Below are 18,551 nucleotides of genomic sequence, written 5' to 3'. Positions count from 1 at the left end.
TTTTTATACTGTTTACAAGAATAGCGGAGAAGGTGGGTGTAGGGCAGGACACTGGGTAAGCCATCTATGCTTCTGTCACTCTTAGGAGTCTGTAGGATACCAAATTTAGTGACAGGGATTTCAGTCAGTCCATGTACGACATATTGCTTAGGCCTTATATCCTTTTAGTAAGGTGTTTCTTGTGAGTGTTCCAGTTGTTGCATGTGTCTGGACATGGTGTTTGTCTACATTATCTGCAGAAAATCACCCCTTGTGGTAAGGGATGATTGGGGTTTAAATTCCTACTTCCACTGAGTCTAGGGATCTCAGTTGTGAACATCAGTTCAGTGACACAAATGCGTGCATTTTCTGGAGTCCAAAATACATGAAACACATACTGGAGACAGTGCTCACTTTAGTCTGTGTCTTCTCTCTTCACAACACTAGCATTACTAAGTTGGAGATCATTATAAAGCTATTAAAATACCCTTTTGGAAAGGACATGAGTGTGTTGCATTTCAGTGAAAGATAACACTTGATAAACTCAATGGAGCAGGAATTATATCACAATCCAGTCTATGTTAAGGTCTCTACTGAGTAGTAGGGTTTTTTGCTATTTGACCACTTGCACTGGAACACTTTGCCCTGGGGGAGATGCGCATTTCCCCCTCCCAGGATAGAGAGCCACATGCTGCTTATTTCCCATCTTTCCAAGCTTTATAGTTCTCAAGCTGCTATTTGACCTCTGATCATCTGAGATATAGTTAGTGCTTTATCCTTCTGCATAACTTAACAAGTTCAGAAGGAAAACAATTCTATCATGTTACTATATATATAATAAAATATTACACTTGGGTGCCGTTCCCAAGCCCGGATAAATGGGGAGGGTTGCGTCAGGAAGGGCATACGGAGTAAAATTTTGCCAAATCATACATGCAGACAACAGTACACATAAACATACCGGATAGGTCGAGGCCCGGGTTAACAATGACTGCCACCAGTACTGTTGGCCAACAGGGTGCTGGCGGAAATTGGGCTACTGTTAGCCAAAGGAGGAGAAGAGGTGGAAGGCATGCCTGAAGGCAGGTAAAGGCTAGGACTGTGATAGTGAGGGTCAGAAATTTGAATGTTGGCAGCATGACTGGTATAGGGAGAGAGTTAGCTGATATGATGGACCGAAGAAAGGTTGGTATATTGTGTGTGCAAGAGACCAGATGGAAGGGGAGCAAGGCTAGGTGTATCGGAGGCGGGTTCAAATTGTTTTATCATGGTGCGGATGGGAGGAAAAATAGCGTAGGCATTATCCTGAAGGAACAGTATGCTAAGAGTGTTTTGGAGGTGAAAAGAGTGTCTGATAGAGTGATGTTTATGAAGCTGGAAATTGATGGTGTAATGATGAATGTTGTTAGTGCATATGCTCCACAAGTTGGGTGTGCGATGGATGAGAAAGAAAAATTTTGGAGTGAGTTGGATGAAGTGGTGATGACTGTACCCAAGGGTGAGACACTGGTGATTGGAGCAGATTTCAGTGGGCTTGTTGGTGAAGGGAACAGAGGGGATGAGGAAGTGATGAATAGGTATGGTGTTAAGCAAAGGAATGCAGAAGGTCAGATGGTAGTGGATTTTGCGAAAAGGATGTACATGGCTGTGATGAATACACATTTTAACAAGAGGGAGGAGCATAGGGTGACATACAAGAGTGGAGGAAGATGCACACAGGCGGATTATATCTTATGTAGAAGGGCCAGTCTGAAGGAGATTGGAGACTGTAAAGTGGTGGCAGGGGAAAGTGTAGTTAGGCAGCATAGAATGGTGGTTTGTAGGATGACATTGGCAGCACCAAGGATCAAATGGTGGAAATTGAAAAAGGGTAATTGTGAGGTGATGTTCAGGGAAGAGTTAAGACAGGCACTGGGTGGCAGTGAAGAGTTACCGAATAGCTGGGTAACTGCAGCAGAACTAGTAAGAGAGATGGCTAGAAAGGGGCTTGGTGTGACATCTGGGAAGAGGAAGGAGGACAAGGAAACCTGGTGGTGGAATGAAGAAGTACAGGAGAGTATACAGAGAAAGAGGTTGGCGAAGAAGTGGGATTGTCAGAGAGATGAAGAAAGTAGACAAGAGTATAAGGAGATAAGGTACATGGCAAAGAGACATGTGGCAAAGGCTAAGGATAAGGCGTATGAAGAGTTGTATAAATGTTTGAACACTAAGGAGGGAGAAAAGGACCTGTACAGATTGACTAGACAGAGGGACCGAGCTAGTAAAGATGTGCAGCAGGTAAGGGTGGTAAAGGATAATGAGGGAAACATACTCACAAGCGAGGAGAGTGTGTTGAGCAGATGGAAAGAGTACTTTGAGGGGCTGATGAATGAAGAGAATGAGAGGGAGAGAAGGTTGGATGATGTGCAGATAGTGAATCATGAAGTGCAGTGGATTAGCAAGGAGGAAGTAAGGATAGCTATGAAGAGGATAAAGAATGGAAAGGCTGTTGGTCCAGATGACATACCTGTGGAAGCATGGAGGTATTTAGGTGAAATGGCAGTGGGGTTTTAACTAGATTGTTTAATGAAATCTTGGAAAGTGGGAGGATGCCTGAGGAATGGAGAAGTGTTTTGGTACCGATTTTTAAGAATAAGGGTGATGTGCAGAACTGCAGTAACTACAGAGGGATTAAATTGATCAGTCACAGCATGAAGTTATGGGAAAAAGTAGTGGAAGCTAGGTTAAGAAGGGAGGTGATGATTAGTGATCACCACTATGGTTTCATGCCAGGAAAGAGCACTACAGATGCAATGTTTGCTCTGAGAGTGTTGATGGAGAAGTACAGAGAAGGTCAGAAGGAGTTGCATTGTGTCTTTGTGGATTTAGAGAAAACATATGACAGGGTGCCTAGAGAGGAGTTGTGGTATTGTATAAGGAAGTCGGGAGTGTCAGAGAAGTATGTAAGAGTGGTACAGGATATGTACGGGGGTTGTGTGACAGCGGTGAGGTCTGCGGTGGGAGTGATGGATGCTTTTAAGGTGGAGGTGGGATTACATCAAGGATCAGCTCTGAGCCCTTTCTTATTTGCAATGGTTATGGACAGGTTGACAGACGAGATCAGACAGGAGTCCCCATGGACTATGATGTTTACAGATGACATTGTGATCTGTAGTAAGAGTAGGGAACAGGTGGAGGAGACCCTGGAGAGGTAGAGATATGCTCTACAGAGAAAAGGAATGAAGGTCAGCAGGACTAAGACAGAATATATGTGTGTGAATGAGAGGGAGGATAGAGGAATGGTGAGGATGCAGGGAGTAGAGGTGGCGAAGGTAGATGAGTTTAAATACTTGGGATCAACAGTTCAGAGTAATGGTGAGTGTGGAAGAGAGGTGAAGAAGAGAGTACAGGCAGGATGGAGTGGGTGGAGAAGAGTGTCAGCAGTGATTTGTGACAGACGAGCACCAGTAAGAGTGAAAGGGACGATCTACAAGAGGGTAGTGAGACCAGCTATGTTATATGGGTTGGAGACAGTGGCATTGACAAAAAGGCAGGAGTCAGAGCTTGACGTGGCAAAGTTGAAGATGTTAAGATTTGCACTGAGTGTGATGAGGATGGACAGGATTAGGAATAAGTATATTAGAGGGTCAGCCCAGTTTGGAAGATTTGGAGACAAAGCCAGAGAGGCAAGATTACATTGGTTTGGACATGTTCTGAGGGGGGATACAGAGTATATTGGGAAAAAGATGCTAAGGATGAAGCTGCCAGGTAACAGGAAAAGAGGAAGGCCTAAGATAAGGTTTATGGATGTGGTGAGAAAGGACATGCAGGTGGTTGGTGTGACAGAGCAAGATGCAGAGGACAGGAAGAAATGGAAACAGTTGATTTTGCTGTGGCGACCCCTAACGGGAGCAGCTGAAAGAAGAAGAGTGTGGGAGTAGTACCATGCCTGGGAGAAGGCAAATGTTGAATTCTGACAGCCTTCCCTAGGAATTTTGTATATGTGTGTGTATTTGTATGTATGCATGTGGTGTGGTCTGTATATGTCAAAATAATTTGTTTGAAGGGCAGTTACTGTGGAAAAGGGACACTGGAATACATAGTGCTTCATTGACAGAGTGGTGAGAAAGGAGCCTGAGGTGCTAGGCCAATGACTAAGCTCTGTAAGTGGTCAGTGTGCATCCCTAGTGTGGTTGTGGATGCTACAAGTTCATACCCAAGACAGAAGTGCATATTCCCTTTAAGCTCCTGGGGCCAGGTTGTATTTCATGAACTGGTTATTAAATCAGACTTGTGTGCATCCCCCCATTTTTTACTTTAATCTTTGGGTACCTGTGGTGAAACTTGACAGCCCAGTCCTCTGTTGGCAAGTAGACCTATTTGGGGCACTTGATCAGATAGGACAGTAACATCTGTCCCCTCACATACCTGGTTGGGTAACCTGGTTGACAGTGGTGGGATTCAAACCCCCTCCAGTGCCAGCCTGGTCTTCACATACGGGATATGTTGCATGTGTTTCAGCAAAAGTTTTAAAGAAAAAGTATAACTTATTGTCACAACAGTTGAACTCAGACTTGGAGTGGTGTATTAGCCTGAATTATGTAATTATTATTAATACATTTTACATTTTGATGGTAGTCACTTTAATTCTAAATTGAAGATAGTTTCCTATTGGACTTATTTGATTGTGGTACACTTTCCACTGTTTTGTGAGTTCCAGTAGAAGGCAAATAGCTGAGGTACTAGAAGATCATACCTTTCACTTCAGTAAAGAAATATTTGGATGATTGAATGCCTGTAGTCTGTTTTTATTATTTAGTTTTGTTTTATTTAGTTATTTGTGGTTACATTTGCTCAGTTTTGAAGCCAAATGCTCCACAGGGACTGTATTTTCTGTGCACCCAGCTTGAATACATTCTTCCTTGTTAGCTGAAGCTCTAGAAACCTGCATGCTCTACTGATTCTTTCCAGTAAAACATGCAGGTTTAAACTTTTAGTTCTTAAAGAGAGCACATTCAGACCTTTCTTAGAGCCATCTGGCTGTTCTTTAGAGAACAACCGGAAGCTGTATCCTATGTGGCTTTCTTTTCAAGCTCATTATGCAAATGACATTCAGAAAATAATAAAACAAATTAGCTGGAAAAAACAATGAAGCAGTGAAAAAAATATATTATAGTGTACCCTAATGTCTCAACACAAATGCCTTCTAGTGGTTATATTGTCAAATACCAAGACAAATGTATATCAACATTAAAAGCAACTATCCAATTAGCCAATAAAACACATACTTTTAATTATCTTACATTACAAAAACATTAACTGAATTATACTAAATATACCAAACTGACTTCATCATTTAAGCATCATAGGGTGGCCTAATGGTTAAGGTGTTTGCCTTACAAACACAAGGTGCAGGGTTTGAGTCTCACAAGGGATAATTGGCTAAGCTTAAAATGGCTCGCAAGGGCAGTTAGCTTAGTACTAATCTATGAACCTATAATCTACAATTACATTTTTTGACAATATTTTATATTCTACATTTCTACTTTATTGCTTGGAAGTTGTGGACCACATAACACAATTTAACATAGATGTGGTTCCCATGCCGTCACTGAAGAAAAAGTGTTCATCTTACGAATGTGTTCCTGATGTCTGATTTTAATTTCTTTAATTGTCTTTCCTATATAGCAAAGAGCAAATATACAAAAGCATTTAATCCCATATACATTGCATTTTTTTTATTTATCAATCAAATATGTGTTTGTCTCCATAATATAACCATACTTTGCCACTCCACGTTTCTGCAGATATTGCATCGACATTTATGCACACCACAGTGCTTCATTATCTGAACAGGTAAAATGTTATTATCTGTTAGCATACTGTGTACATTTCAAGACCAGGCACTGTTGTAGTATCCCAATTAAGAAGGGGATCATTAGACAGAATGTACCAGTTTTTCAACACTATCACTGTAAAAATACCAAAAAAATGCTGTATGTTGTTACTCTCTCTCTCTGTCTATATATGTGTATATATATATATATATATATATATATATATATATATATATATATGTGGTATTGTTTAGGTTGACTTTAGGAATAATGAACAGCTGTTTTGAAGACACAGTTTGGTTGACAAAACAGTTGATACACAGTTGAGCAAGACTGCTATAATATTCACTGCTGTGAAATCTTGCTGGTGGAATATAAAAGGAGTTGGGGATATGGGGGGGGGGAGGCCATTGCAAAAAAGTTCTTTTTTAGTTGCATGCAGCTATGTTACATCCTGGAGCATATGCAGTTTGGTTTCAGTTGTGCATGCTTCTGAAAATGTACTCTACAAAATATATATTCTCCTAGTCAAAAAGAAACATAAAAATATTACTATAAATAGGGGAAAAATATGTCCACATGGCAACTTCATTTTCTGAAAAAAAAAACATCAAAACAAAATTAATTATGAGTTAAACAAAAGTTTAATAAACTTGTGGAGTCTTCCTTCAAAACCTTGTAATTACTTCAGTACCACATGGTCAGAAATAAATGTGTGTAATGAGCAAATCTCCATTGTCGCACAATAATAACTTGGGTACCAAATAAATATAGATAACTTTTCCAACACGTCTTGTATCCCACACATACGTTTGATGTTTAATTGCATAAAGTTTCAAAATGGAATCTAAAAGAAGGCTTTACATTTAATACCAAGGCATGTCATAAAAACTGGATGCCCAACTGTATTGAAATTTACTCATGCATTTTTGGTAACACATAAAAGTAAGAATCTCCAGGCATCTTCAAATACAGTAGTTACACATCATTTGGTGTCCATCTGTGTAACAAATTGTGTAACTATTGTTTGTGTTGTAATCCAGGGCCCTTTTAAATGCTCATAATTCTACATTTGTAAAAAAAAAAAAAAAAAAATATATATATATATATATATATATATATATAGAGAGAGAGAGAGAGAGAGCACACAGCTTTATACTATTGTCTCCCTAATACCACAGTGTTGTCATCGTTATTGGCTTTCTTTCTAGTATAAATATATTTGCATTTACCAAATTTCTTTAATGCTTGCCCTGTTCATAACTTAAATTACAGTTTGGTCATACCCTGAAGAAATCTGGTGAAGTATTTTTAACCTGTGCTAACAATGTTTACTCATGCACACATGTAACTAAGGTATCTCAGGTGGTGTAAATAGACTTTTATTAGGTATAGCTGTACTAATAGATTGACATAACCATTGCTCAGATAAGTTTCTTTTAATTCATAATAAGCATAAATACTAAATCCTCCAAGATACTGTTTGAACTGACTTCAGGCAATAGATTGTTTTGATTATTTTCTAAAGCCTTATCATTAGCCTATCTAAACAATTATGCAGTTGTACCTTTCTGCAAAATTGAAGAAATATCAGAAGTAACTTCATACAGATGCGACTCCATATGGATACAGATTTTAAACCCCTGGTAAAGGTTAAAAAGAAAGCAACTGTAAAGTCAGAATTTGACAAGTTAACCACCGGTCTAATAATGTCCCTTCGTGTACCACTTTGCTTTGCAAACAAACATTGTTTTCATTAACAGTACTTGCTTCATTATTTAAATGTCCTGCATTTGGAGAGTCATCTTCAGGGTGAGATGTCCTAAAACTGCAGGGGGCAACTAATGTGTGGTCATACAAAGCACTCTTAGATGCAGAAGTACCATCTCTACCCATGTGAGCAAAATAGAGGAACCATCATGCCATTTTCTTTTCCCCTCATGTATTGGGGTATTCTTTCTGTCTCTGTCTTATGAAATATGGTAACTATTATAGCCAGCAATACTCCGTTTTCTAAAATCCTCCATATGTCTATTTAGTTATTTTTTATGCTGAACTTTGTCTTTCTTTCTTTAATTAATAATTGCCAGCAGAGTAAATGAACTGGCCCTTGGACACTTTTCAGTCACAAGTTTGACCAAAATGGCAAACAGTAGTACAATAAAAATATCATCATGCAGTCAGTATTATGGTATATTCCCTTGTCATCAGGGTATTCAGAACAGTAAAAAAGTATTTAGAACCACCCAAGTAAAGTTGTTGCAGTTCATGAAAAAATTACATTCTATAGTCGTCTGAACATTCAGAGAAATAGTAGGATATTCATCATTAGAACAATACAGTAACACAGTAACATCCAAAACAGCAAAAATATTGTAGTACAGTCAATGCAAGAGTACTCATCAGAACATTGGGAGAAACACTACTTTGTAGACAAAGTGACATAACAGTCAAGTAGTCAGACTATACGTGAATGCAAAATACATTTTTATACAAACTATATTCAGCTGTACATTGTGATATATAATGTGATCAAAATAAAGGATATTTCAAAAAAAAAAAAAAAACTCCCCTTACAATCCGTCTTCACCAAGAATACTGATAACCCCAAGCACAATGCATACAAGGCTTATCAGTAAGTATTAGGCTAGCTGCCCTTGTGGGACATTTTAATTCTAGTCAGCTTTCTTTCTCCAGATGAGAATCAAACAATGTACTTTGTGTCTGTGAGGTGAACACCTTAACCATTATACCAGCCTTCAGCCCTGTATAAACTGGTGCTGCAGTGCTCCTGAGAACATTTAATATCTTGCTCAGACATTGAAAGGACTGTATATCAGCTGTTTGGTTCACAATGTAAATTTGGGATCTGCTTTATTTTCTCATGTTTTGTCTGATTCTAGTCCAATAAAATGAATACCCAACCTCTAGAAGAAGCCAGCAGTACCTGCTCCCACCATTTTTAGACCCAGGTCACCCAGCTGAAATGGTGAATGAATGGAACAGACATCATGAGGAGATAAAAGACCAAAAAACAGAAGAGTGACTGAATTCAAGACTGCATGTAACAAGAATAAGGTTGTCTGTACAAGAACCTGGGAAGGAGGGTAAACTGTCTGTAGCTTATTTAATAAATAATGGGCAAAGTAATTTACTATTTGATCATATTTGGGTCTATATTAGAACATCGAAGATTTCATAATTCGAATCACTAAAGGTTGACCTTTAATGATCGAACTATGAAAACATCGAATTTTCCGAAAAAATAATAAAAAAAAAACTAAAGGATGTAGGCAGGGGGGAAACCCGCCTGCACCCCCCCATACCCCCCAATACTTAAATATACCAACTCCGAGACTGCACTACATTGAAGTAAATGGAAATCTCCCCTTACGGAGATTTCCATTTACACGTTCGATGTTCTGAACGTTCGCTATTGTCGTATCGACAATATCAGATTCAATATTGTCGGCTTTCGACAATTCAATGTAGACCCTCATATTTTTTATTAAACTGAGTTTCTATCACTTCTATGGTTATAAAAATTCTGTAGTTATAACCATACAGTGCTGTCTTGAGATGGATAAAGCGTTTGTTATTGGTTTTATCCCCAGCATACTGCTCTTGGAATTAATTTCTTGGACCAGAGAGTGGAGCTGACATTGTGATGGAAATGACCGAAAATCTCATATAGTTTCCTGCTCCCCTTCTTAAGGTCCATATCTGCTCTTGTTTCCAAGACTGAGGCAATGCCTGAATTATTTCTAATTTTATCTGGTGGAAGCCAAACTTTGCCTGCCCTACCATTATGCCCACAGGGAATTTCATCATTTTGACAGAGACCTGAACCCTTTATACTTAAGACTTTCTTATACTAAATGTTCTCTGGATCTGGAACTAAGATTGATTATATCATTCAATTACAGTACATTACTCTTTAGTACAGCCTGCTTTATCAAACCATGGAATGTGCAGTGGTGGTGTTTCTCAATGCAAAAGGTTCATAAATGGTAGAAATCACTCTTATTTGGGTGTATTATGATTCTGCAGGTCATTAAAGTGCAGTGACCTGAGCAATGTACCACCGCATTACTCTTATAAATTACATATTAATATTCCACTTTTTATGATTACAGCATTCTTATACCTTGCTGATATGTTCAGGCTTTACGTAATTAGATCTCCAAAGTGTCTACTTCCTCTTTTACAGCCATTTTCCTGCTTTTGGGTCTCTGGCTTTTGCTGGCTTCTGTCTACTTCTATTTTACTTTCAGGGCTGTATTGCAGCCAGTGAAGGATAAAGTCTGGTCTTTGGTGGTGTGAGAGTACATGATGTCATTGTTCTTCTATAGGTGAAGATCATCAAGCAGGGAAGGGTCCTTCTTCTTGGCATTGAAGGCTAAGAACAGATTCCCATGAAGGAGTCTGTATACAATGAAATATATTGAGAGCACTTTTAATCTACTGAGATTGCTTAGGGAGGTTAGCCCAATAATTTTCTTGATTGGGAATTTTTTAGTGTACAAGATGTTTAGAAAGGTACATGCCAGAGAGGGCATAATAATAAGTCTGAGGAAGGATGTAGAGAGCAAACCATGACTTCTTTATTTTCACAGGAAATTAATTTGGAATTAACTGTGCCAGGTGGAATGATTTCCTGACTATGACTGAAACATGGTGGTCAAAGGACAGTTTGCTGGTGATGAAGATTCCCAGATGCCTGATGACAGTCTTGGTTTTAAGGGAGGAATGTCCCTAATATGGCACAAAGAAGAGAAATGTTGCCTCTCAGGAAAAACAACAGTAGTTTTTTTGTTATTAGGTTTAAGCCTATGGCCAGAGCACTAGGCATTAGCCTGATCAAGTGTTTGGGAGTGTAAGACTTGACAAGAGAGACTTTTGGTCGGCAATGGTTGTACTGATGGTTGAGTATGGGGAATAAAAATGGACCTCAATTTGCTGGATAAGATGTTGGCTATGGCATCAAGATCATAAGTAGTCACGTTAGGTACTAGCCCAGAGATGTATGTGATATTACATCTGAGTTTTGTGGTATTATTAATGAAAGCTTTGTGGTTGTTCTTGGAGTAAGTGACAATTTAGATTTCAATTGTAGCTTTACATCTTGCAGTTTTTAATAGCTCACCTGAGATTTTTGGTAACCTCTTTTAGATCTCTTTTATGCTGAGATGAGAAGGATTTTATATAGAGGATTGCGAGCAGCTCACCAATCATAACCTGCATATTATTTGTTCAAGACATAGATGCCAAGAAGTTCACCTCAAGAGCGAAGCTAGAGAGGTGAATCTTGGCATCCATTTCATAATTCTTTATAGTGCATGGAGTTTTATCTGCTCCATGTACAATTAGTTACAGGGAAAAATTGTTAAGTGTTTCGTTGGCTTTCAAAGTCATAAAACACTTGGTGGACACTGTCAGAAAGGCACTGTAATGCTGTCTATCACATTTTCACTTACCTTTACTGCCTGTCTACTGTCTAGATTACTGCAGAACATCCAGATTATTGATTCATATTTTTGCTTTGTTCCTCATAAAATCTGTGGTTTTCAGACAAACCACAGAGGATTGAAGTCACTAAATAATGATGTACATTTGAGTTTCAGAGTTTGTATCCTTCACATTATGCAGGCAAACACATTCTGTTATTCTAGAAACTTTCTAATTTTTTTTACAGGAAGTTAGGGACATGTTATCGGTTTGGACAGCAGGCAGAAACAAATGTTTTGCTCTGCTGCTGTCATTTGCTAGTAAGTACAGTCAGATTTTACTGCCTGGTGTTAGGCCTGTCCTTAACAACATAAGCAGGGGGATTTGTTAAGGTTGGGTCGTGCCACTCTGGTGCTTGACTGGTTTGTCTTTTTCTGAATATCTGAGCATAATCACCAATGTTATACAATTTGCTTATGTGAGAGTTCCATCATAATGGTTCATTCCTGAATCTACCTTATATTTGTGGTGTACAGGAAGAAATATTTCTATGCAATTGTTTAGAAGAATGTAAGAAATAAAGGTATTCATAACAGCTTTGACCTAGGGTTAGAAGTGGGGCACTTTTATATTTGTTAAGGTTATCAGAAAGCAATCATAGACTTGCTTTGGACTAGTCCCTAACATAGTGGAATTCATGGAGCAAGTACTGTTAGTTGTAAAAGAGGAGATAGCCTGGTGGTTGGACTTTACTGGGGAGGAGACAATTGGTTGGCAGGGAGAAGTAGTTGTAGACACCTAAGAGCAACATATCAGGGTTAATAGAATTTTTCTCACATGGTTTTGGTATATATCATGATTGGCAGTAGAAATTGAGGGAGACCTATAAATATAATCACTGGTTTAAGTCTGGAATTATGTAGTATGTGGTGAGTACTGTTGAGGTCATATATAAACAAGGAAATGTCCAAGCAGTTCCCAGTGAGTCTGAAAAAAATGGTAGGCCCTGAACCCAGCATAGAGGGAATATTATCAGTAAAAGTTTGGTAACTAGGGTCAAGGAGGCCTCAGAAGCAGGTATGTATGTATGCATGCATGTATGTATGTATTTATTTATTTATGTATGCAAACTATTAGCATTAAGCAGTGTAACCTTGGTATATGCCAAACTGGAATTTGCTGCATTGATAATGGACGTTTCTAAGAAAAGGCAGGGGGCTGCAGAAGTTTTAGCCAAAACATGGCAGCCATAAGTTGAGAGGTGCAGGCCATCCTTGACAAAGTAGGCTGCCCTGTCAGTCGTCACCTCCCTTGCTGACACACACTGGATCCCCTACAATAACACCAATTAATTATTTTCAGTTAAAACCAATTATTCTGTCTTTGTACTCTGGTATCATTGTTGGCGATAACGGAGTACTTCTTAAGACTACAGTTGTTCCTACCTCAAGCACATGTGCAGAGAGATCCTTCATATCTCTCTGCGTCTCTCCTAAAGTTAACTTCTGAGGTTACTCACCCCAACATGTGCAACAAGAAGGCTGTAATCATATTTAAGATGAAGATGTCATACTGTAAATTCTAAGCCTTTTCCTTGGCCATTGTGATAAGATTAGAATCCCCATGTGTAAAATATAGACTTGGCTAATAACTAGGAATGTACTATGAGGAGACTACATGCTCTGGGAGCCTTATGGGTAAAGGTTTGTAGCACTAATGACACTTCATGAAGATGAAAGAGAGGACAAAGGTATAGATGGAGTAGTTTGTTTACATAGCTGAGACTTCATTTATGAGATGTCTAGGAGGCTTAGTTACTGGCTTCTTTATTGCCTCATCATATTTTGGTTTCATGCTGGAGTGCTATGTACTACAAGTGCAATGTTTGCCAACACTAGTAGCTTGTGAGAGACCTGCCTCGAGTATGAATACGTATTTCATCTGACAAATGGTGTCTGTGTTACCTAAGAGTAAATGGTTGTCAGTTAATATAAGACAGTTGTTACAGTACTTCAGAGTAACTGCGGTGGTGGTGCTGCGGTAGACCTGTCGCCTCACAGTAAGACGTTGTCCCGTTCGATTCTCAGCTAGAGCGTCTTCTGTCTGGAGACATGCATGAATGGGCATACCTTCGTTGAAGGTTCTGCGTCAGGGCTGGCAACACGGCATGTAAAAATTTACTGCCAATCATTAGCGGACCGGAGTTCCGCTGTGGCGACCCCTAACTGGGAAAAGCCAAATTAACTGGCTGGCTAAAGAGGTGTGTGTGTGTGTGTGTGTGTGTGTGTGTGTGTGTGTGTGTGTGTGTGTGTGTGTGTGTGTGTGTGTGTGTGTGTGTGTGTGTGTGTGTGTGTGTGTGTGTGTGTGCGCGCGTGTGTGTGTGTAAAGCAAAAGCTGACACAATGGGGGGTTTGAAGTGGAGAGGGTGTCTACATCTAGAAGAAATGCTTGGAATTGCTCTGAAGTACTAGTAAGAGAATACATATGATTAATTTAAAATGCTGTTAAATATTGAGGGAGTGAGTTAATTTAAATTAGTTTCAAAAAAGGATCACAGCTGATGAGGATAATAGGCCCTAATTATGTAAGTTTGACAACAGAGCCTGAACAAAAAAAAAAAAGTGTAAATGCTGTATACAAATTACAGGTATAATACACACTGAGAAATGATGTGTAAAATAAATAAATAAATAACAGAAAGGTCAAAGTTCATAGTATTATCCTATGCTGCAAAATAGTGCTAAAATACCACCAACAGCGGTAAAAATTCACTTGTATAGTAAAATATATAACCACAATAAACATTTAAATGAAGTAATATACAGTTGATGCAGTGAGAAATTTAGCAAAATGTCTTTTTACAGTAAAGTTATATCATCTAAAGCTTGTACATTTCCAGGTGTAATTGGGTCAATATGTAATTTTCAAACATACTTCTGTAGTAGAACACAAATATTTACATTTTAATTATTTGCATATATGCATCTAATATGTGTTCAACTAAGTAAGATAAAATTAACTAAAAATGGAAGGAGGGAAGTGGACTGGTGGGTGGAGGATATGTAAAAGGGAAAATGATAATTATATAGTAGTTATGAGGAAGACTGTGGTTAGAACAGATGAAAGAGAGAAATGTTTTAATTTCAAATAATTCAAGTGATACATGCCCCCTTCACTGACAGGACTCTACATACTAGAAGTAATGGGACTGCTTCCTTTGTGTTGGCATCCCCATAAACTCACTCCCTCTATCTAGATCACAAACATTCCTACATGACCTTATACTGCTTGCATTCCCTGTCCGCAGTACCCATTGTAACACATTTGTAAATCTCATTCTATGACTTTCTTATTTAGTTATTTATTTATTTCTTGGTATTTGTTTAACAGGATAGTCCACCAGGTCAGTATGAGCCAATTTTCAGTGGAGGCCTGGGGAGAAAAACTCCACAATAAACATATACATTGATAAGTATTCAACAATATGTAACGTAAGTAAAGAGAATGTCAGATTGTTACAAATGAATACAGTCTTAAGTTACAGTTTGATACACAAGAAAGATAATCATGCTGGCATATAATACACTGTTGCCAAAGTAGGGCTATTATTAAAACAGAACTTTTGTGGGAAATAGAGATTAATTACAGTGAAACAGTGAGGAACAGTATGAGGGACAGGTGGATGGGTAATTAGAATATTATTCAGAAGGAGAGGAAGTCAGAATTTAAGGAGGAGACACAGTGCATGTGCAGTTCCAGAATGAAGAGAAGAACACATATAAAAAAGTTTTGAAGGATGTTAAGACTTGATTAGCCCTAATTGTTAATGGAAGGGCATTCCATGCTCTGGCAATTTTAACCCAAAGTATTAATTCAGTTGCCTTTTGAGAACATTATGTCCATTTAACCATAGTATTTTGTTTGTATACTGTATGCTTCTGAAGAACTCCCTTAACCAGACCACTATTTCCAGGTCATATCCCAATAAATACACTTAAAGTCATTTGGATTGTTAAAAAATAATCTGACTTTGCCATTTAATAGACCTCTTGAGTAATACCTTTTGAAGCTGAAGGTCTTTTTTTACTGGATTTCTGTATCATATGCATATTAATAAAACAGTTATAGAGCATCTAATCACAATAGCAAATTGACAAACTATGTAACTGTATCTGTATTCCATACCCATCCCATCTGTGCAAGAAAATGACCACACGCTTTGAAATCCTTGATTATATCACCAAGCTCAAACCCCGCCTACCAAAAAGAGAATCACAGAGGTCAAACAATACAGTAGAATAATAAATAAATAACCATTTTTACAGCAAGCATGTTCCATTGCACAGCTCATGTGGAAGCTACACCCCACATTCCTACCAGCTTGTATGTAACTCCAAGAGTGCATAAACACAAAGCACTAGAAACTGCTGGCACTTCTTGAAATTTTACTGTTTGGTGATGGGGATTTGCATTCACCTTCAGTATGCAGCAAATGAATGCAACATTAGATGAATCTTAACTGGTTTAGTAAACATTCACCAGACTGGTCCTTGATAAGGTATCCTGTTCCTACAAAAACAATGCTCATATCAAAGAGATCACAGTCTAAATGGATTAAGTAATACATTACTTAATTACACTTTGCTAACCATGTTGGCAGCACTAAACCTTTTCAGAGAGGGAACATAGGGAGAAATTCTATAGCAACAATTTTGGCTCATTTAATCATGGCACAACTTGACAGGCATAATTGACTAACATATTAAAAACATTTTCTAAATAAAGAATACACTGATATAACTGCTATTTTTGTGCAGAGAACTATCATGTCAACATATCTCAAATGTATTGGTGCAGTTTAGCACAAAGCATTTCTCAACACAATAAAAACACGATTAACTTAAATAGTACTATATAATCTTTCTACACTCGTGTAACTGATCCAACTATCACCAAAACAGTACTTAACCAGTGCAAAATCAGTAATGTGAAGAAAGCTGTTGGTAGCAAAGAAGTTATTGTTTCTATAACCAATGTGCCTGGTGACAGAAAAGTCTTACTTACCATATAGCTAGCCTATAGCTAAGAGAAGTAACTTTGATCTTACAGACTATTTAAATATAATATATTGAAAGATGTAATTATATATATAAAACTTGGACAGATTACAAATTTGTAATACTGACCAAAATAAAATCAAACAGATGGATGCTATAAATCCACAAACACTAGGAATCTCCTACAAAATGCTGCTAAAACGCTAGCGAACATATTCACATTTTATTTAGTGAGAAACATATAATAGATTAAATGCAAATACAGATAAAAGATTGTTTCAGCAAACTTAATGTAAAATAAATGACGCTGACAAAAATGCTGGGCAGAAATGTAATATTGTAAACAGTCACAAGGAGGTAAAGTGCCTGCAAGTACTTGCAAAACAACTCAAACCAAAAGCACCAAGGAGGTCTGAAATTCAAAATAATATACATACGAGACTGTGGATAAACAGCTGCCTGCCTGATCCACAATATCGTGTGATATTATTGTGTTGTTTTAAATGTAGTATTGTCCTGCTGTCCATGTGAAAAAGCTCTGTAATGCTGTTTTATGTACAGAGGCAGCATTGTGCAGCAGCATTTTAAACTAGTGAGCATGTGCAAGGCCAGAATACTATAAAGCTGAGGTGTGCCAATGAAAACCAGTACAATTTTGTAATAAGTACCTCAACTTCAAATTAAAACAAAATGTGTATATTCTTAAAAATCACTGAGATATCACTGAGTTCATAGCCCTAAACATCTGTAGCATTTAGGCCCTTGGGCCGATAGCCTAGTACCTACCTATGAACCTATAAAGTTCTTCATTAGCACTCTTCAAGAAAAAGCTTGATGAGTGGATGGGAAACAGGAAATACACCTCGGGATCACTTCTTCTGTGTCTCTGCTCAACAGTGGCACAGGAAAATAGTTTTCTTGGGTGGTGTAAGCCAGGAAACCTTGTTGGCTAGGCTTACGTAGGCCCTTGGGCCGATAGCATAGTACCTACCTATGAACCTTAAACAAACTTCCTTATCTGCATTCCTAGATAGCATTACACTCACCTGACATAATCTCCATCTCTGACACTTGGCTAAAACCCCATATATCAAACAAAGAAATTCCTACCCCAGGTTACAGTATCTTCTGCCAATATAGGCCTTCAAAAAAGGTGGAGGTGCAGCTATCCTTTTCTCTGAACATCTCTTAGTCCACCCTCTACCCTACACCCCCCCCCAGCTTTCACCCTACTGAGACTCTTATAGTTATTTGTACCTTAAACAACCAAAAAAAGACTGCTATTGCTGCTATATATATTATATATATATATATCTATATCCCATATCCCACCCGGCAATAATATCCCTACACTTGAACTCTTTCTTGCTTGGATCTCCCAAACCATCACGTATGAAACCATTATTCTAGGTGACATTAATATCGACTGTAATATTCTCTCATCCAACAACCCTAATGCTAGCATTAACCTATATGGCTTTTCCCAACTCATCACCTCCCCTATTCACACTAATCAAAAATCCAGTACCTCTTCTATTCTGGACTGGATACTTACCTCCCACCTAAACCACTACCTTAACCCACCACCCTCCCAGACTCACTCAGTGATTATCACCCTACCCTCCATCCAACACCTTCTGTCCCAACCACCTAAATCTCACATCTATAAGGACTGTTGTAACCTATCTAATTTTAACTCGGGGACATTTAACCAGTCACTTGCATCTATAAACTGGTCCTTCCTTTGGCAATGTCCCCTAGAGGAAGCTGTTTTTAAATGTAATAGCATCTTCCTCAACACTCTAAACTCCATGGCCCTTATCAGACATATTCGAGTAAAAAACAACTTTGCCCCAAACCAGCAGAAGCACTATATCCCTCATGCAGAAGAGGGACACCACCTGGAAAAACTGGAATACACTCAAAACCCCCTTCAGCCTCCAGCAATACAGGGAACTTCGTAATATCACAAAAATTCAAGTCACCCAAGACAAAAAACTCTTCTGTCTTAACCCTCAGAGGAATCCCCACTCCAACCCCCAAAATTCTGGAGTACCATAAATAAGCTCATACACCCAGGAAACCAACTCCTCCCAACCCCTATCCTAATAGCTCACCCCTACAGACCACCACTCTTCTAAACTCTTTCTTCATAGACTCCATACAAAAGCTAATCAAACCACAAAAGGAAGCCTACCAAGTTACCCCTCCCCCACTCACCAATAACACTCTTTTCTCACTCAAACCTTTT

The sequence above is a fragment of the Protopterus annectens genome, chromosome 15.part0 (assembly GCF_019279795.1).
Source record: "Protopterus annectens isolate FY-2018-M chromosome 15.part0, PAN1.0, whole genome shotgun sequence".
In the NCBI taxonomy this organism is placed as follows: Eukaryota; Metazoa; Chordata; order Ceratodontiformes; family Protopteridae; genus Protopterus; species Protopterus annectens.
The sequence above is the reverse complement of the archived record's forward strand: the minus strand, read 5'-3'. Positions refer to the sequence as shown.